Source organism: Sapajus apella, unplaced genomic scaffold, assembly GCF_009761245.1.
Source record: "Sapajus apella isolate SASKATOON/1434 unplaced genomic scaffold, GSC_monkey_1.0 scaffold18, whole genome shotgun sequence".
NCBI lineage: Eukaryota > Metazoa > Chordata > Mammalia > Primates > Cebidae > Sapajus > Sapajus apella.
The window spans coordinates 12,943,955-12,965,627 of NW_022436958.1; the positions used below are offsets into that span (position 1 = coordinate 12,943,955).

General features: G+C 40.9%; 1 protein-coding gene across 3 annotated transcripts in view; it reads left to right on the top strand.

Annotated features, from left to right (window-relative positions):
• The first annotated feature begins 691 nt into the window (after nucleotides 1-691).
• LYPD6B (LY6/PLAUR domain containing 6B) overlaps nucleotides 692-21,673 on the top strand; it is a 198,132-nt gene continuing 177,150 nt past the window's right edge. Inside the window, exon 1 of one of the 3 annotated variants that reach the window (XM_032286344.1) lies at nucleotides 692-958. The gene's annotated coding sequence lies outside the window, so the exon portion shown is untranslated. The remainder of the gene's footprint in view (nucleotides 959-21,673) is intronic. The other 2 variants (XM_032286343.1, XM_032286342.1) reach the window with 2 other exon arrangements.

The following is a 21,673-nucleotide window of genomic DNA, read 5'->3' on the forward strand; positions in this document are numbered from 1 at the left end:
CTCAGAAGTTAAAGTTTTGCTTGACGGCTTATAAGGTGCCCTGGGAGTGTAGACCTCCCACAAGCCAGCTGCCTGGCTGGCAGTGGGTGTGGGGTAAGTGGTAGAGAGAAAACAGGTGGCCTGGAAGCCGACAGCTTGGCTCCAGATTCTCCCTAGTAAGCTTGGAATGATGCTGGAGCAGCTCTTGGCCGAGAGGACCAGCTTAAGGCTGGATGCAAAAGACTGGGCGGCACCTAGTCTGTTCATCAGGTATTAAACGCTTTCCAAAGCTCTGGTGATTCAGTAGTGGACAGGTAAGTTTCCTGCCCCTCCTGGGGCTCCGTCCAGGGGTGGCGAGGACATCACTATATGAAATTATCTTATTTATAGCTTAATTTCATTATTTAAAAAGGGGGGGAATCATTTGAGGGGTGAGCAAGATTGGATGGAATGGTCAAAAAAGGTCTTTGAGTTCTTCCAGTTCTGAACTAACTCACACGCACCCTTGGGCCAGTCATTTTCACTCCCGAGGGTCTGCACTCTGCGCTGCTACATCCCAGAAAGAAAGGGGGTGGACTCCCCCCTCTTCAAGCTCGGTCAGGTCCGATTCGCGTGCTGTGTTCCACTTCCCAAGCGGGGCTGGCTGGGTGGGAACAAGCCCCTCGCCGCCTCCCGAGCGCTGGCTGCGAACACACGGCCGCCCGCCCGGGCCTCCCTTCAGCCCCGTGGCGGAGCCCTGCGTTTTCCCAGCGGAGCTGGGCCCGGGGCAGCTCCCTCGCGGGCGGGGCTCACCTGTCCCGGCCCGGCCCCACCTGTCCCGGCCCGGCCCCCTCCCGCGCCCCAGGTGGCTCAGGGCGGGGAGGAACCGCGCCCCGCCCCGCGCGGCCGCAGCCAACGCCAGCCCCAGGCGGGCGCGCGGGGAGCCGGCGCTGGGAGCCGGGCGAGGGCGCCGAGAGGCCCGGCGGGCGTGGGCGGCGAGGTGAGCTGGGCCGGCGCAGCGGGCGAGGGCGGTGGTGGGTTCGGGGACTGCTCACCCCGCGCCGGAGCGAGTGTGGGGCCGCGCGGCAGCGGCGGGAGACGCGCTGCGTCCCTGCCCGGCGCTCCGGGGCAGCCAGGAGCTCGCGGGGCGGCGGCGCAGTGGCGGGTCGGGGTCCGGTTGCCGCCTCGGGGAGAACAGCTGCCTACAGCTGGACGGGGCGGGAGCCGGGGCCGGGGCCAGGCTGGAGCTGCCTGGGTCTCTAAACGCCCAGGGCGCTGCGGGGCCAGTGACTTCGGCAGAGCCGAGGGGAGAGGAGAGACTGGGGGCCAAACAGGCGCGGAGCTGGGGCGGGGGTTCAAGGCGGATCGTGGGGCCAAGAGCGAGCGAGCGAGCGAGCTCCAGTGTTTCTCTCTGCGGCGCTTCACGCGGGGCCCACGCGGGTGTCGCCGCTCCCCCTGCTCCGGCTCTTTACTTTTGTTGTTGAATAACCGACCTTACGCATTGGTTACCTGGGGTTTCCCGAAAGCTGGGTCTGGAGGCTACGCTGACTCCAAGGGGTTAGGTTGTCAAGGCAGCAGCTCTGTATGCCCTGCGGCGTTTGAGGGGAGCTGGTGGGTGGAGGGGTGCTGTCCACCTCCCAAGGCCACGGGATCAGAGGGTGGGAAAGTGAGAAAAGTCTAGAATGCCATTAAAATTCCAGTAACTAGCTATGTGACCTTGAGCAAGTTACTTAACTGCTCTGAGCCTCAGTTCCCTTAAAGTAAAATAGGTATTATTAATATTACAATCATCACAACAGCCTTAGGTTATCTGATGTTCATGGAGTGCAGAGCACACACTGCTTGATTTTTCCCCCTTTGTGTTGATGTAACATTACAGTGTGCCTCCCAGAGGTCCCCACGCGGTTCTGAACAGAAGGAAGATCCAGGAGGCTCGGGTTATCATCCTTTAAGAGGGAACGCTGGCGGTGGTGGTATATGTGTGTTGTGGGGTGGGGGCATTCTTTCTCACCTTGACTTTGTCATGATTAGGCTTCCTCCAGGGTGCCTTGCTTGCTGACACCATTCCAGAGGCCAAGGTTAGGGCTGCCAGTGCACAGGCCCTGCAGATGGAGGGGGCGTTGTCAGACGGCTCTCATCATTACCCATCGGATTTGTCAGAATTATTTTCTTTGTGTTGGTTTTGGTCACTTGAAAATTGCCTTACACTATATAGAAATTGATTGGGTCACATAAATGAAAAGGTGGAGGGTTTTGGCTTAAAGCTCTAGCGAGTTCCAGAGGCTCTTGTGAGGTTCCCGGGCCAGTTCTCTCAGGTATATCTTGGCTGTTTTTCTCTCTGTGTTGATTGGTGCTTAGTATGAAGCAATAAATAGCAGTTGCACCTTTAGGCTTATCTGCTCTTTCAGAGAGAGAGAGACAGAGCAGAGACAGAGACGGAGAGAGAGAATCCCATCTTCTTCATCCTTATAGCAATCTTATTTATTTATTTATTTATTTATTGAGATGGAGTGTCACTCTGTCGCCCAGGCTGGAGTGCAGTGGCACGATTTCAGCATGCAACCTCTACCTCCCAAGTCTAAGCGATTCTCCTGCCTCAGCCTCCCAAGCAGCTGTAACCACCACACCCTGCTAATTTTTGTATGTTTAGTAGAGATAGGGTTTCACCATGTTGTCCAGGCTGGTCTGGAACTCCTGACATCAAGTAATCTGCTGCTTTGGCCTCCCAAAGTGCTGGGATTACAGGTGTGAGCCACTGCACCCGGTCCCTTATAGTAATCTTAAAGACATACTGGACCAAAGCAGAGCCAAGCCGTCTCAGCAGATAGGCAGTGGGTTTCCACAACAGGAGCGGGCACATGACCCACTGTAACAGACTGCCCCACCTCAGCTGCAGGGGATGCCAGTGGGAGGGTGCAATTCCCGATGAGAAGTCTGACAAAATAGGACATGTCCATTGCGCTACCTCTGTCTTTGCTTGCCAGCACCTAAAGGAAGTCTGCAGTAGACTGTAGACAGCCTGGGAGCCACATTCTGTCAGTCAAGTCTTTACCTAATGCATGGAAGGCATCCTGTGTGTCCATCCTTTCCTTCATTGTTTTTTGTTTATTCATTCATTCGACATTTAATAAATGCTCAACGTATGCCAGGGCCTCTGCCAAGGGTGAAAATGCTTGCTTTTGAGAAGCTCACAGTCTAGTTGGAAAGACAGATGTATAGATAACATAGATGTATAGACAATGCTATCTGTACATCTGTCTCTCCAGCTAGACTGTGATAGCATTATCTGTCTGGGGACATAGTGAAGACTCCCCAAAGAAACTATAGTTGAACTTTGAATTGGAGATGAGAAGGGCTGCTCTTGGAGGAAAAAGCTGAGATTTTCCAGGCCGTGTGTTAAGATTCTTTTTGTTGTCACATTATTTAGATTACTCTACTGCTTGCTTAGAACATCTGAAGGTAGGTTGTTCAAATTGGCCGCAGCTCTTGGGTGGCTTCTAGAAAATTATCTTGGTTTTCCAGGGTGACTAGAGCTTCATCATACCTTCATGTGACAACATTCAAAGTAGAAAAAAGAAGGGCAGGGCATGCTGCTTAGGCTTTCTCTAGATAACAAAGGATACATTTTCCCCCAAGTTCTCTGTGTCACTGTCCAGAGTGGTTTCATGCTTACCCTGAAACCAGTCACTGGCAAAGGAGAAGAGGGGGCCTATGATTGTTTTGCCCAAGCTATTTTCTAGAGCTGCAGGAGAACTCACCTGTCCTGACCACATCCATGCCCTGTGTCTGAACACAATCAGAATTCTGTTAGCAAGGAAGAAAGTGAGACTGCCTGTCGGGCTGTTAGGTAGGCAACAAATCCTGTCTCCCACAGGTGGGGACAGGTGATGCAAGGTCTGGCATAGATCGGTAATCAGAAGTCCAATACCGTGGGAGACGCCTAGGGTGTGGCTGAGGGGAGAAAAGGAGCTGAGGTTGGAAAAGTAAGTAATACAGGATTACCTTGTATTAGATTCTGTGGATGTCACTAAGAAGCATAGTACATCTTGGTTCCATTCCTCAGCAAGCTTACGCTTGAAATCTGGAAAAACTTTTCTGCGTTTTCCAAATTCCCAATGATGATAGCAACAGTGGCTCACTCTTTGGTGGTAATTCTCAAGGGGTGGTTTGGGGCGGGAGATTTTCAGAGCAGTTTTAAACCCGGTGTAGTTTGAAAAGCCTCACAGATGATTTTGCTGGGCTACCCACTGCCTATCTTCCCGGAAGTCTCCCAGTCCTCTCTTGAGAACCCTTACTTGCTCTAAATCATGTCTTTGTTTCAGTATTGTTAACCGTCTTCAAACTAGCAGGCTGGGACTTGGTGAAGATGTAATTAATGGTAGATTTTGGACTAGAAAACAATTCTCCTGATGCCAAGTCCAATGAGTGATGGCTTTGGTAGTTGGATTTAGTAGGAAATTGGATTTAGCAGCCTCTACCATGAACTGCTTTGAAATCATGTATCCTATTTTCATCTGAAATGTGAAGTGAGTGCTGTACTTTGTTTCTGTTTTATATGGTAGACATTGGTGGACACTGGTGTTGGACTTTTGGAATTAGATTGGGCAATCAGGGATGCTGTTTCTCGTGATCCTCTATCCTCAATATCTAGTTAGTAAAAAGAAATTGGCAAAAAGACATGGTCACTAATCCTGGGAGAAAGCGAAGTGGAGGGCAGCATATTTTCCTGTTTTCACCAGCAATGCTGCCGTGGGCTGGCCAGGATCACTGGAAGAATGTGAGGGAATGAAGTACCAAGAAATGCCTTGGGCAGTCTTTCATTCCACAAATATTTATTGAGCATCTACTGTGTGCCAGACACTGTTCTAGGTGCTGGAGATTGGAGCTTAAAGTCTACTGGAAGGAGGCATTTATTTGTGTTTTGTCTAATAAGTCAGGCAGTGAGAAGTACTATAATAAAAAATAAAATAGATCCAGACAAGAGTGTAGTCATTAGGAACAAACTGGATACAGTGCTGGAAATCACGGCTTATTCTCTCCTGTTTCCAGCAGAGATATATGATCTAAGCAGGTAAGGTTTTGGGTAAAAAAGACAGGCGATCACTTGGAAAAAGAGGGTTAAATATTAAATAACCCAACTTTATAGGATTTCTTTCATACAGAATTTCTTTGCTTGTTTGTTATACCTCACATTGTTCCGAAATATGATTTGTAATTACTTACAAAAACATGGTACCAGGTGATAAGAAATAAATGAAGAAATATGAGCAAAGGGAAAACAAGGGTAATTTCTTTCATCATTATGTTCCAGAATTGTTTAGTTTTGGTAGCAGGGAAAAGAGGAAATATGGTGATTACAAATGCGGTGATTCACGCCCAGGGTTTGTTGTTTAAAAGATGAGAAAATAAATTTTGGTGCCTCAGGAACTTGTAATTTGTGTGTGTGTGTGTGTGTTTAAAGAACCAATTTTATTTGATGGAAAAAGTGGTCTCTTTACTAAGGACTTATATGAAATTTATCCCCTGAATTTAAAGAAAACTAACTTTTTGGGGGGTCAACATAAAGCACACCAAAGGTTAACAGATCAAAAGTCTAATTCCAAAGTTAAATAATATGCTACAAATACAAATTGATGAGAGGTTATGTTTGGACCCATTACTGCCTGGAAAAAACACAGAAATACAAATAGAATTTTAAAGTGTCCAAGTGTTTGCAGATGTAATTTTAACTACCTAGTTTTATTGGATTTTCTTGTTGTTCAGTATAATTATCTGGATATAAGTCTTGTGTCAGAAATGTAATTTGTAAATTACTCTTCCCAACAGCTACCTTGTCATTTTTATTTCCTTAACAGTGTCTTCCCAAAGCAAAATCTTTAATTTTGATAAATCAATTTATCAGTTTTTTAATGAATCCAACTTTTGTTGTTTAATTGAGGAATTCTCCAACTAACCAAAAAGTCTTGAACATTTTCTGTTTTCTCCTAGAAGTTTCATGTTTTATGTTTTATACTTAGGTATAATGATCCATTTTGCTTTAATTTTTGTATAAAGGATAAACTATGAGTCAAAGGTCTTTTCTTTTTGGTATGTGGAAGTCCAAATGTTCCAGCACCATTTGTTGAAATAAATGACTGTCCTTCCTTCCCTTGAATTGTCTTAGAACTTTTGTCACTCATCAATTAGCCAAAATATGAGGATTTATTACTAGACTCTCAATTCCTTTCTATTGACCTATCTGCTTACTTCATGCTGACACTACAGTATCTTGATTACTGTGACTTTAAAATAAGTTTGGAAACACGTAGTGTAAGCCCTCCAACTTTATTCTTTTTCAAAATTGTTATGGCTCTTTTAATTATTTTGCCTTTCCATAGGAATTCTAGAGTTTTTTGGTTAATATCTACAAAAAATCCTCTTGGGATTTTGAATGGAATTGCATTGAATCTACAGATTAATTTATGAAGAATTGACATTTTATATTATTGAGTCTTCTAGTTCATGAGCAGGGCATAATCATCCATTTATTTAAGTCTTTGATTTCTTCCATCAGCACTCTGCAGTTTTCAGGATATAGATCTTGCACATATTTTGTTAGATTTATACTTAAGTATTTCATTTTGGGAGTTGCTGTTGTTGCTGGTTTATAGAAATACAATTGATTTTTGTATGTTGTTATTGTATCCTGTGACTTTGCTAAAGTTACTCATCTGTTCTAGGTGGATTGTTGTAGATTCTTTGGAATTTTCTACATAGACAATCATATTATCTGTGAACAAAGACAGTTTAATTTTTCTTTCTAATGTGAACGCCTTGTCTTTCTTTCCTCCCTTCATCTGTCTTTTCCTCCACCTTATTGCACTGGCTAAGAATTGCAGTACAATGTTGAATAGCAGTGATGAGAGAGAACATCCTTGCTTTGTTTCTTATCATGGAGCAGGCAGCAACAAATCTGTTAAGTATGATGTTAGTTGAGGTTTCTTGTAGATACAATATGATGTTAAAGAATTTCCCTTGTATTCCAAGTTTATTGAGAGTTTTTTCAAAAATTAGGGGTGGATTTTGAATTTTATTGAATGCTTTTTCATCATCAACTGACAGAATCATTTGACTTTTCTTAATATTTAACATGGTGAATTGCATTGATTGATTTTCAGATGTTGAGCCAGCCTTACATTCTCTGGATAAATTCCACTTGGTTGTAATGTATTTTTGGAGGGGACTATGTAAGATTGATATTATTTAGTCCTTCAGTGTTTGGTAGAATTCTCTGGTGAAACCATTTGGTCCTAGAGTATTCTTTGTTGGAAGGTTTTTAACATAAATTTAATTTTATAAATAGATATAGGACTATTCAGGCTATCTATTTCTTGATTAGTTTCATTATTTTGTATCTTTCAAAGACTCAGTCCACTTCACTTAGGTTGTCAAATTCACTGACACAGAATTGTTTGTGGTGTTCCTTTATCAGCCATTTATGTCTGAATGGTCAGTAATAATACTCCCTCTTCTATTCTTGATATTATTAATTTATGTCTTCAGTCTTTTTCTTTCTCTGTCTAGAGGTTTATCAATTTTATTACTCTCTTCAAAGATCCAGATTTTGGTTTACTTTTTTGTCTGTTATTTTTCTGGTTAAATTTCATTGGTTTCTGCTTGTATCATTGCCTTCCTTCTGTTTGGTTGGGTTTAACATACTCTTATATTTTTTAAAAGATAAGCTTATATTACTGATTTTTATTTTAATAGAAGTGTTTCATGCTATAAATTTCCCTCTAAGCACTGCTTTAGCTGCATTATACAATTTTAAAATGTGTATTTTAATTTTCATTTAGTTTAAATATTTTAACATTTTTGGAGACTACCTATTGACCCATATGTTATGTTAAAGTATATCATTTAATTTTAAGATATTTGGGGATTTTCTAGAAGTTTTTCTGTTATTGTTTACTAGTTTAATTCTTTCGTTATCCTAGAATATGACTTGGACAATTTGTTCTTTAAAATTTATTCATGGTTGTTTTATGACCCAGAATATGGTTTATCTTGGTGAATTTCAATGCACACTTGGAAAGAATGTGTATTCTGCTATTGCAGGGTGGAATGTTACAGAAATATCAATTAGGTCAAGTTTCTTGATAGGGTTGTTCAGGTCTTCTGTGTTCTTGTTAATTTTCTACTTGTTTTCTCTATAACTCAGAGAGGAATGTTTGAGTTTCCAGTTACAGTTATGGACTTTTCCATTTTTCTTTTTAGTCCAATCACTTTTTACTTCATGTATTCTGACTATTTATTGTTAAGTGCATGCACATTTAGGGTTGTGATGTCCTGTTGGAGAACGTCTTGATTCCTTTCTAATTATGTAATATCCCTCTTTATTTCAATTAATATTTCTTGTTCTGGAGTCTACTTTGGGTGTTAATAATATAGATATTTCAGCTTTCTTTTGATTAATGTTTGCATTGTATGTCTTTTTCTGTTCTTTTACTTTTAACCTATATTTAGGTTATAAAATAACCTCTATATTTAAGATGGCTTTCTTGTGGCAACATATACTTGAATCTCACTTTTTCAACTAATCTGACGATATCTGTCCATTAACTGGTATGTCAGACCATTCACATTTACTATGTTATTGATATGGCTTAATTATAATCTACCATCTTGCTACTTTTTTTTTATTTGTTATTTTTTTTCTTGTTTCTTGAGATTTTTTTTTTTTTTTTTTTTGAGACAGGGTCTCATTCTGTCATACAGGCCAGAGTGCAGTGATGCAATCTTGGCTTACTGTAGCCTCGACCTCCTGGTCTTGAGCATTTTTTTATATTCCCCTTATCTCCACTATAGACTTCTTATCTATGCCTCTTTAATTATTTTAGTGATTACTCTTGAGTTAACAGTATATATCTTTAATTAATTAGAGTCTACTTTCAAGTAATATTATACTGTTTCTTTTATAGTCTTATAGCAGTATATTCACAGTTCTTCTCTTTTATTTTTTGTGCTATTGTTATTATCATTTTTAAATATAAGCCCTAAACAAAAGACATTTTGCTTCAGACCAGGGGTCAACCAACTTCTGTAAAGAGCCAGAAAGTAATTATTTTAGGCTTTGAGGCCATAGATGGTCTCTGTTGCATATACTTTTGTTCTTAAACAATCCTTTAAAAATGTATTTCAAAAAGCATTCTTAGCTTATTGGTTATGCTAAAACAGACCATGGGCTAGGTTTGACTTACAGGTTATAGTTTTCTCACTCCTGCTTTAGATATTCAGTTATCTTTTATAGCAATTAAAATTAAGGGAAAAAATAATTTTGTTTGATTTTCATTTCCATCATTTCCATCATTCATTTCCTTTTGTAGATCCAAGTTTCTGTCTGGCAATATATTCCTTTTGCTTGGATAACTTAATTTAACATTTATTGTAGTGTAGGTTTCCTGGCAATGAATTCTAAGTTTTTGTTTGTCTCTGATGTCTATTTTCCCCCTACGTTTTAGGGAGATATTTTACTTGGTATAAAATTCTGGGTTGACAGTTTTTACACTTGATCTTAGCCAAAAGGCTGAGAAGCAGTGGGTTGACAATTTTTTTTAAAATTTCAAGGCCTTAAAAACATTGCTTCATTCTCTTCTTACATGCCTCTGACAAGAAGTCTTCTGTAATTCTTATCTTTGTTCCATTTTCTTTGATGTTTTATCTTTCTTTTTCTGCATTCAAGACTTCATTTCTGTCTTTGGTTTTCAGCTCTTTGAATATGATATGCTTAGGAGTGTGTGTGTGTGTGTGTGTGTGTGTGCACGCACACACACGCACATGTGTACGCACGTATGCATGCATGGACACTCTTGATATTTATCATACCTGATATTCTTGAGCTCTTTGGATCTGTGATTTGGTATCTGTCATTAACTTTGGAAAATTCTCAGCAATTATTTTTTTCAAATATTTCTTCTGCTCATTTTCTTTCTTTTCTCTAGAAATTTCAGTTACACCTAGGTTTGAATTTATGGTGTGTTCCTACAGCTCTTGGTCACTCCATTCTTTTTGCTTGTTTTATTCATTTTTTTTCTCTCCTTTTTTTTAGTTTGGGTAATTTGTATTGATCTATTTTCAAGTTCACTGATTTTTTCCTTTGCTATATCAAGTCCCCTGAAGAATGCCTGTTGATTCTTTTATTTGTTACTTTGTTTAGCCTTTCAAATATTTCCATTTGATTCTTTCCTAAAGTTTCTCTCTCTGATAAAATTTCCCATTTATTTTTTCAGATTGTCTACCCTTTCCACTAAGGACGTTTATAATTAACTTTAGTTATTTAAAATTCTTTGTCTGATAGCTTCAACATCTGGGTCTGGTTCTATTCATTGCAACGTCTCTTGGCAGTGTGGTCTTTTCTTGCTTTTCTCATGCCCTGGAATTTTTGTTATTGTTGGTAACTAGACATCTTATACAGGACATTAGATACGGAGATAGGCTTTATGTGTGGAAATGGACACACCATTCTCTTTCTACCAGGCCTTTAATGTGAAGATTGATCAATCTAGTCAGAAGATGAACTAGGTTTGAGGGTTCTCATTCCTCTGGTTATTCTCAGGGTACCCCCAGACTTCAAATTCTTCTAGTGATGCCTTGTGTTTAGGGTTGGAGCTGGCTTGCCAAATGCCTTTGCCATTCCCATCCTTTGATCTTCCTATGGTACTGGGCCCAGATGGTCTGTCTCCATGCTCTTTCAACTCTCCTAATGGTAGTCCATTTTTATTTGTGAGCTGATGCTTGTTAGTCAGTGTCCAGGTATATCTGCCTCAAGTAGACAAGTGGTCATGTCTCGTCTTCTCCTGCAAGTGCGTCTCTAGATTTTGGGCTAGTGTGTTCTCCTTTGCCTCAGTTTTCTCATGGATTTGAGAAGGTTATGCTCTTGTGCTTTACCTGGCTTTTTATTTTTTTGTAAGCATGGTAATGATGTTCTTTTCAGCTCTCTACATCCTGAGCAGAAATCTAAAGCTCTGATTTCACATTTTTAAGCTCTTTCTTTTGGTGATCTTCTTGTAAAATACTGGTGGTGTTTCCCTTCCCCTTATGCTTTATCAAATATCATTTACACATTTCATACATATAAATCAGTGATTCTTAGCCCTTACTTGGGAAGCATGAAAAGAAAACATAGATTCTGGGCCCCAGTGTTTCAATTGATATATATCAGGATTAGGTATGGCTATCATTTATAGGCTCCCTAGGTGAGTATAGTATTCATTTGCATTGAAAACTTCTGGTCTAAGTATTACTTTCAACCTTGCCTTTCACAGAGGTGCTGTTCCAATATAAATGGCCAAATGAAATCTCTGCCTGTTTACATCTACCCTATAGAATCAGTTCTCCCCCCACTTGGGCGTTCAGTGGTACACAGTGCCTGTAATCTAAACTGGTAGTCTTATAGAATGGGGAGAAAACTTAAGAGTTTTTCTCATTTAACTTTCAATGACTCTCTCATCATTGAAATGTACCCTTCTCTAATCTACCAGTTTGTGTAACTTACTGCCTTGCAAACTGTTTTATTTCAAGTTATAAGTTCAAATATTTCCTGTCTTAATTAATAGGATTTTACCTTTTTAAAAACAATAACTTTTTTTCTTATTACAAAGATGATATATATTCATTATAGAAGATGTGAATACTAACACCCCAACCAGATATTTTCCTACCACACAGAAATAGTCACTGTTTACAATTTAATCTTAATCATTCTAATTTCATCTAAACATATTTGTGTATATGTATGCATATATATTACAAAACTAAAATACCTTTCACATTACATTACAACTCACATTTAAAACGTTTTCTATGTCATCAAATATCCTTGCACAACATTTTTTAAATTTATATTTAATCATGAGGGCATACCTGTTGTACTTTCAGCTTGAATCCAGCTTTTTGCTATTACAAACAGCTCTATTATATACATTCTTGTAGTTGAATCTCTGAGCACATCCATGATTATTTTAATAAAATAAGTTTCTAGAAGTGATATAATTCAGTAAAGGGCATTATTATTATTATTACTATTATTATTATTTTTGAGACAGAATCTCATTCTGTCACCCAGGTTGGAGTGCAGTGATGTAATCTTGGCTCACTGCAACATCTGCCTCCCAGGTTTAATCGATTCTCTTGCCTCAGCCTCCCATGTAGGGGGATTTCAAGCATGTGCCACCATGTCCTGCTAATTTTTGTATTTTTGGTAGAGACGGGGTTTCACCATGTTGGCCAGGCTGGTCTGGAACACCTGACCTCAAGTGATCTGCCTTCCTAATCCCAGCACTATGGGCTATATTATTTTTAAGGCTTTGGGTGTATACTTTCCATTTTGTCCTCCAGAAAGCATGAACTGATCTATTTTATCACCTGGGAGTTTGAGAGTACCTCTTCTCCCAAGCCTCATATAATACTAGGATTATTTTATTATTATTTTTTGAGACAGAGTCTCACTCTGTTGCCAGGCTGGAGTGCAGTGGCATGATCTCAGTTCACTGCAGCCTCTGCCTCACGGGTTCAAGCAATTCTCCTGCCTCAGCCTCCCAAGTAGCTGGGACTACCGGCATGTGCCACCATGCCCAGCTAGTTTTTATATTTTTAGTAGAGACGAGGTTTCACCATGTTGGCCAGGATGATCTCGATCATCTGACCTCGTGATCCACCCACATTGGCCTCCCAAAGTGCTGGGATTACAGGCGTGAGCCACCACGCCCAGCCAGGATTATTATTTTTTAGATCTATGTTAGGAGGCAGGACTTCTGGCTATGGCCAAATGAAAAGCTACTATAAATCTGGACAAAATGAACAGAAGCAGCCATTGTATCACTCTGGTAATCTATCAAAGGCATGCAACAATCTGAGAATTTATTTGTGAAAAATTGCTGACCTTCAGGTAAGGACAGTGGGTGTCTGTGATCTCGTCTGGAGTTGCTCCGTATTCCCCACCACCCACAGCTTGGTAGGTGCAGAGGTGTTGCCTGGGCAAAGGAGATGATGAACACCAGCCCCACTGCTGTCCAGATCAAAGGAACTTGCTCAATTTGCAGCATACCACATGGGTGACATCTATGCCTGTTAGTGTTTTTTTGAGTCTCCTTCTTACCTGTTTTAGTTTACCTTGACTCTTTAGAAAAATAAAATAACAATGTTCTTTTATTATAATCATTTATGTTTGTTAAAGAAAAAGTGTAAAATAAACATAAAGAGAAGAAAATGAAAGCCCCAGTAAGCCCATTTAGTGTCTATTCTTCTCTATTGGCCTGTTTCAATGGAGGCCTCCACCGTAATGGAAATGCTGTCTGCCACCCAATACAGTAGCCAGAGTTCTTGGGTGGTTATTGAGCACGTGACATATGGAAAGTGCAACTGAGGCATTGAATGTTTTAGTTTTGATGAACTCTAATTAATTTATGTTTAAATATTCACATGTGGCTACCAACTACAGTGTTGGACAGAATCGCTCTATTATTTCTATAATATGGAGGTAGGATAGATACATACATAGCTTTAAAAACCAAAAATAAGAACATGCTGCACATTGTGTTTTTATATTCCTTTGTCTTGTTAACAGTATATCATAAAAATAATTTTAATGGCTGAATTGTATTCTGTTGAATGAATGTACCGTAAATACCTTAACAAAGTCTTCATTGCACCTTTAGGATATTTCCAATATTTTGATACTATAAACAACATTGCAGGGAACATGTTTACAGTTAAAGTTGTAACATTCCTATGATTTACTGACGTTAAATTCTTAAATTTGAACTGTTGGGTCAAATATAATACCCATTTTCAAGCCTCTCTTCTAAGAAGTTCTACCAGTGAACATTTTCACCAGCAGTATATGAAAGTATCTCACTATTATTATTTAATTGAGATATAATACACATATCAGAAAATTTACCTATTTAAAGTATACGATTCAGTGGTTTCTGATATTCGTATATCTTCTTTGGAGAAATATCTGTTTAAATACTTTGCCATTTTAAGATTTTTTTTTTGTCTTTTTATTGTAGAGTTATAATCCTTTTTTATTTATTCTGGATAGTAGATCCTTATTGGATATAAGATTTGCAAATATTTTCTTGCATTCTGTAAGACGTCTTTTCATTCTCTTAAAAGTATCTTTTGAAACATGAAACACGAAAGGTTTTAATTTTGACCAGTGCAGTGGCTGACATCAGTAATCCCAGCACTTTCGGAAGCCGAGGAAGGAGGATCACTTGAGAGTAGAAATTCAAGACCAGGCTGGGCAACCCAGCAAGATTCTGTCTCTACCAAAAAGAAAAAATAAAATTAGCTGGGCACTGTGGCATGCACCTGCAATTCTAGCTACTCAGAAGGCTGAGGCTGGAGAATCTCTTGAGCCCAGAAGTTTGAGACAGCAGTGAGTCGTGATTGCACCGCTACACTCCAGCCTGACTGACAGAGTGACGCCCTGTTTAAAAAAAGTTTTTAGTTTTGATGAAGTCCTATTTATCTATTTTTTTTCTCTTTTTTTTGCTTGTGCTTTTGGTGTCACATCTAAGAAACCATCGATTAATCCAAGGTCATGTAGGTTTCTTCCAAGAATTTTGTAATTTTAGCTGTTCCATGTAGATATTTGATCTATTTTTAGTCAATTCTGTATGCAGTGTGAGTTAGGGGTCTACATTTATGCTGTTGCATGTGGCTCCCCAGTTGTCCCAGAACCGTTTGCTGCAAAGAGTATTCTTTCTGCCATTGAATTGTCTTGACAACCTTGTCAAAGTCAATTGACCGTTAATACATGGCTTTATTTCTAGAGTCCCAACTCCATTTCATTGATCTGTGTATCTGTCCGTATTGATAATGTCATAAACTATTGATTATTGTTGCTTTATGAGAGTTTTGAAATTGAGAAGTGTAAGTCTTCCAACTTTTTTCTTCTTTTTCAGGATTATTTTGGCTATTCTGGGTCCCTTACATTTCCATGAGTTTAGCTTGTTAATTTCTACCAAAAAGGCCAGCTGGAATTTTGCTAGGGGTTGCACTGAATTTGTAAATCAATGTGAAGAGTATTGCCATCTTAACAATGTAAGTCTTCCAATCATGAAAATGAGATGCTTTTCTGGTTCTTCTTTAATTCCTTTCAATGACGTTTTATAATTTTCTGTGTACAAGTCATGCACTTCTCTTGTTAAATTGATTCTTGAGTGCTTTATCTTTTCTGATGTGGTGTAATGACATTGTCAGTTTCATGTTTGGGGTTGTTAACTGGTAGTGCACAGGAATACAGTTAATTCTGTTTCGATTTTGTATCCTGAAATCTTGCTGAACTTGTCGATTAACTCCAAGAGTTTGCTGGTGAATTTTTAGGGTTTTCTACATACAAGATCATGTCATCTCCAGATGGAGGTAGTATTCCTTCTTTCTTCCAATCTGAAGGCATTTTATTTCTTTTCCTTGCTTAATTGCCTTGGCTAGAAAAGACAGCACAATATTGAATAGTGGTGAGAGCGACATCCTTGTCTTGTTCCGTCTGATGTTCCTGATCAGTGAGATGGCCGGTGTGATTTATGCTGTTTTTCTATGACCTTTTTATCCTCTAAGAATCTGAGTGATAGAGCAGGAGGTACTAGCTGATTTCTCCTAGGAAATATTTCCTTTGTCCTGTGCATTGGGAGGCTTGGCATAATGGCTACTAGAAAAGAAGTATTTTAATGGAAGAACCTATTCATGTAATGTATAGATGCCAAGGAATTTGACTAATGTTATCTAATATGTAAGCATTCAATATTTTAAAATAAAATTTAAGTACTAGATTTCCATCCTGCCTTTCCACAACTTTGGGTGCTCACTCTATGCTTCAGGTACAGTGCTGAGATCCCAAAGATGAATGAAACACAGGCCATGTCCCCAGGGCATTCACGGAGGCGTCTTTTTGGGGAGACACACAGGGATTAGGAAGTTACATATTCTGGCAAGTGGTTTCCATTAAAGAGTAGCCACCGTCAGAAGGAAACAGGTGACCGATGTGGGCTTCACCATCGGGATTTTGAGGTCTCAATTGGCTGTTTGAAAATTCACTTTCTACCTCATAGAATCAAAGAATTTCCTTTTTTCCAATAAGTCCACATTTTCCAAGAGGAGGAACTGCTTACCTTATTTAACAATTCTTATTCTCTCTCATCAGTAACTCTTATTTCTCTAAAATGTTTTATCTTACACACACACATGCACACACACGCATGCACACACATATGTATGACATCCTCTGTAGGGAGGCACTCTGTGAACAGCCCACTCCTGGCTCCATTTGTTGTGTCTGGTTTGGGTAATCTAACACCAGCCCCGCGTTCATCTTCAACATGACTCGTATAGGATTCCTGCTTCTCCTCGCCTGCGAAGACTACTCAGCATTGTCCTTCCCTTAGGTGCTTATGATGGGGAACTGACAAGGCGGGGGATGTTATCCGACTCCAAATCTGAGTTACTCAGAAAGTTTCGAGGAGGGTTCCTGTTCTTATTAATCGTATATTCAACTTTCTTTGTAAAGTGTATATACCCCATCTATTTTAAATTTGTTAATTCAGAGGATTAACTAGGATGCCTATAAAGGCAAACCTGTGGGCTTATTGCAAAGTCGTCTTTCCAGAGAAGTGTAAAAGTAAAGCAATTACATAGGTCATACCTTAAAATAGTTTACTTAGTTTTTTGATAAGTCAATTCAGACTTGTATGCTGCATGTGTTTTCATTTTTACTTTTCTATTTAGAAAGAAACGCTTTATTCTAGTTTTATTATATATTATTATTAGGATGAAAATAACATCAGGTTACTTTTTAGCATTCTATTGGTAAAATGGAATGCAAACTTTATGGTCTCAGGCTGCAAAAGAAAATGAATTGTCTCCAGAAACCTTTCAAGTTTAATTAACTTTAAACTAAATAAAAAGTTCTAGTCTCCCACACCTGACCCTGCCCCACACCTTTTTTTTTTATTATTATTATTACAATGCATTTTTTTCTTTTGGTTATATGAGAGGATGAGATAAGGATGTAAAAATGCTTTAGAGTTCACAGTGTTTACTGCATATGATACAGCAGCCAATTCAATCAGAAGGGAAATAGGAAAATAACTACTCTATTTGTGCCTTGTAAGCGGATTGTAAAGTTCCCTCCAGTCCCTACGATTAAATGTTGGCTTCTCTCCTTGCACTTATTAATTTCTAAAAGGAAATTAAAAGTGAGGCAAACAGCATTTTAAAACCAAACACAAATACTATGTAGGGATGAACCCGGCAAATTGAAGAATTACAGCATTGCAGGCAGTCCTTTAATTCAGTGCTATAAGAAATGCAGCAAAAGAGGAAAGGAGGTGGAAAGGGGATCCTGAGAAAGTTGCAGGTCATTGAAAGCCTTTGATGATGTGACTGTGTCAGGGGTGAGCTGTAGTGGGGATTGGTGGTCATAGCAGGGTTTTCCTTATTACATGTGATGAATGCATCCATAAGATGTGTTGTTACTGTTACTGTTTACCATAGCCTGAGCCCTAGAGTGGCTTGGGGCTTGCTAATGGGGACAGAGGCAGGGAAAGAGTGGAGGTTGATTCCTAGGAAAGGGAGTAGCCTCCAACATGTAGAAGAAAAGGCATTTGGCCTGGCAGCCAGGAACCTGAGTTCTGTTCTTGTTCCTTCTGCCCTCTGACCGTGTGACTTTGCATGAGTCGCCTTGGCCCTCTGAGCCTTAGTTTTCATATCTGCATGCAGGTTTAGACTAAATGCACGATTTTCCAACCAAATTCCCAAGCCTCCATCAAGCCATCTCAGAGGTTGTGCCTGTGCCAACAATTGGGATTCCTGGCCCCTGTACCCCAATGGGAGCAGTTGCAGTTCCTCTCCCGTATTTGTGCTTCTGTAAGCTTTTGTTTGAACAAAGCGTTTGGGAATTACTAGGTGCCCTGATCTCAAAGATCTCTTCTGATTCTTACATTCGGTTGTCTATAATTCTACATTTTGGTTGAAGCTTAATGTAAAAGAGACCAAGGGGCATCCATTTTCTGGGGCTCCCCGTCTTTCGAAGGTAACACAAAGAATGCGTGTTTTCAGCAACAGAAACACTGCTCATTAGTGATTTTCAGGCTGTCAGTGGGGACAGGAATTTGTGTGTTACACAGCCCCTGACTCCAGAAACAGTCTATTTCACTCTATTATTTTATTTTATTTTGAGATGGAGTTTCACTCTGGTTGCGCAGGCTGGAGTGCAGTGGTGGGATCTTGGCTCACTGCAACCTCTGCCTCCCGGGTTCCAGAGATTGTCCTGCCTCAGCCTCCCTAGTAGCTGAGATTGCAGGTGCCTACCACTGTGCCCAGCTAATTTTTGTATTTTTAGTCGACATGGGGTTTCACCATGTTGGCCAGGCTGGTCTTGGACTCCCAACCTCAGGTGATCTACCTGCCTCGGCCTCCCAAAGTGCTGGGTTTACAGGTGTGAGCTACCTCGCCCGGCCAGTTCATTTCATTCTTCTTGGATATAGTTCTCTTTTTGCTCCGTGACTGTGACCTGTCTCTTTTAAGATTTTGAGGGCAGCTGCGGCCTCCATCTTGTGCCCTGTCAGCTGTCTGTAGGTTTTGCCAGGCTACTGGGCCCTGACTCTTTGAAGGGAGTCTGAGTCTGAGAGCAGGGCAGTAATAACCACCTGCCAGCTGCACAGCGACTCTGAGAGTTGGGACTCCCCATGAGCCACTTGCTAGCTCCTGTTAATAAGTCTTTTCAACCCCTATCAAGTCCCTACCTATCTGTTCCCTGTCATGGGAATCTTTTCCTTTCACTCCTTGATAATGTGCCTTCCTCTGCCACACACTTTCCTCCATTTCCTTTGGAAACACAGTACAGGGACTTTTGTGTTGCCAGGAACGAATGTTTAGTAAGCAGGCCTTTAATTCCTCCTGCGGTTCCAAGCCAGTATAGTGCCTTTTGTAACTTGTCCCGAGACACCCTGTTGAAATACATCAGCCGACAAGGAAAGTCTTGGCAGAGGAAACCGTCATGAAAGAACGATTCCAATGGAAGAATATGTAGCTGGAGACCCAGGGGTGTTGAGAGTTTAATTAACATTATTAGAAGTGAAGAATTGGTTATTTTAAAATGAAATTTCAAATCTCCTGTCTCTATATCCATTTCTTCATTACATCATTGTTCCTTTTACCTGCCTTTTAATGTAGCCAGTTTTTACTGTGTTCTCACTATGTGGGCAGGCACCCTGCTGACCCCTGGGCTGAAAGATGAACAGGTCGTAGGCCATGCTCTCAAGGGGCTTTCATCCTGCTCAGACAAGGGCTAAGCAGACAGCCACAGCTTGGAGTCCTTCGTGCTCCATAAAGAAGTTTCTGGAGTCTGGGAGAACACTCAGCAGAAAGCAGCCTGTGTACTAGGCTGGGGACAGGAAATGGTTCCTTCAGAAGCTTTCCCTGGGCCTGTGTGTCCCAGAAGGTGACCTAAAGGTGGTCCAGGCAGAAGGAGTGGCTGGGGTGAAGGTGGTAGGGAGTTGATGGATTTGGTAAATTGCAGGCTCAGCATGGTTCGGGCAGACCTTGAGGGAGGGGTAGGGAGGGAGAAGGAGGAGGAGGAGCGGGCAGGCATCTGGATAGGATAATCAGACACTGAGCTATGCAGGGCCTTGACTACTGCACTAATGACTAGTGCTGGTCAGGTCAAATGTTATCCAGAGGGCCTGGGAACCCACAGCAAAGGGTTAGGCAAGATGGGCCAGGCACTTTGAAGGCCGTTTAGCACAGAAGTTATGAGCAAGGGCTCTGGGTCCAGGTGACTGGGGTTCAAATTCTGCCTTGACCACTTTCCAACTGTGGGCAAGTTACTTAACTGTCATTGCTGCCGTATCTTTAAAATAGAGATAACAATCCTATCTGTCTTGTAGCGTTGTTGTGAGCAATGACTAAGTAAATTCGCCTAAACCTCTCATAACGACAGCACATACAACAATCTAGTTATCCTTTTTCTGGGAAGGGGCATGTCATATTTTCCATGAGCAGTCTCTTGCACTGTGTATTAGTTAACTACTAGCGTAAGAATACCATGTAAAAATACTCTAAAACACAGTGGCTTAAAACAGCAATTACGTATTATTACTCCTGCAGTTGTGAATTTCCTGGGGTTTGGCTGAGGCCTGGCTGGGCCTTCGGTTTGGGATCCAAGCTGAGGGCAGCAGCATCCTGGGGCAGCTTCCCAAGGCAATGGCACAGCTGTCAGGGGTAAGAGGGAACTTGCAATACTCTTAAGGCCTAGGCTCCCACCAACGAAAGCCCAGAATCAGTGGGCAGGACTTTGTACTGCTCTCCTTTAGTGGAAGGAGCTATGGAGTCATTTGTAAAAAGATAGGAGCACAGGGAGAGGTGAAGGATTGGGCTCACCAGTATGGGGCACAGCTTGTATCTAATGTCTCCTGCTCTGCCTCTTTGTAGCTTCCCAGAGGGAGTTTCCATGAGGGGCAGTCGACACCCACGCTGGGCATGCTTGGCACTCCAAGAATCTGGTTTCAATTCGTGACCTTCCTACAGTCCTTTAACACTAAGACCTTTGGGCCTAGCTAACGTGTTCTTTCTCTTGCTTCTGTTTGGGAGAGAAGGGGAAATATGCTAGTGTGGATTTGGATCTAGATTCTGTGGAATGAGATGGGGATGGTGGTATCTCCAGCAATACTTAATGGAAAGCTTAGAGATGAGCAGAGGTATTTCTACAGGCCTGCTCTGTAGCCTTTCTCAGACTTACCAGGCTGCAGTGCATCCCTTTTTTTTTTTTTGAGACAGGGTCTTGCTCTGTCACACAGGATGGGGTGTAGTGGAGCCATCATAGCTCACTGCAGCCTTGATCTCCTGGGCTCCAGCGATCCTTGTAGTGCCTCCTTGAGCATGGTTTGTAGTGAATGTGAACTGCTATGATAAGACTTAATGTTTAGATTTAGTAATAAGATTCGTGTTTTTAGGTGACTCTATCCCAATATAATTGAAGGAATTGCATTTTTGGCGGACTCCTTGGAATTTTCTCTCTACTCTCTGGGAGCCTCCTGTGAGGCAAGCCTGACTTTCTAGTTGACACCCTAGGCAAATGCTGGAAGAGAGGACAGAGGGAGGCAGCCCAATTAGTATTTACTGGTGGTGTAACTCTACCTCTCAGTTCTCCTGGATTCCTTGGGGCTTGGGAGGATGAGGGCATGCAAGGAGTCAAATACCATTCCTTTGCCAGCATGTAAAATAATCTCCCACCATTTCCCTGGACTCCTTATGCTGTGTGACAAACATATCCATTCTTCCTAGACAGAAAAGAGGGAAATGGGGATGGACAAGACATTTTTATAGGGTATACTTTTCTGTTTTATATTTGAGAAGGTAAGTACATTATAAAAGTAAGCATCAAATTTCTTATAATGATAGTTATTTATTAGGTTAAAAAGTTAAACAATATCTCTAAAATTATACTTAAGTGTAAGATTAAACAGCATTTTTTTCAGGGACAGGAAGAAGAAACATCACAGAATCTTTTTGATAACAAAAACAGCAAGCACTAAAAATAATGTGTAAATTATGTAGCAGTGTGATTGGCATCTAGAAGATGCTCAGTAAATTGTAGCCTTGATGATGATCATGATGATGGTGGTGCTTTCTCTAGTCCATTTATTGGAGAAAGGGATTAAAAGCAGAGATT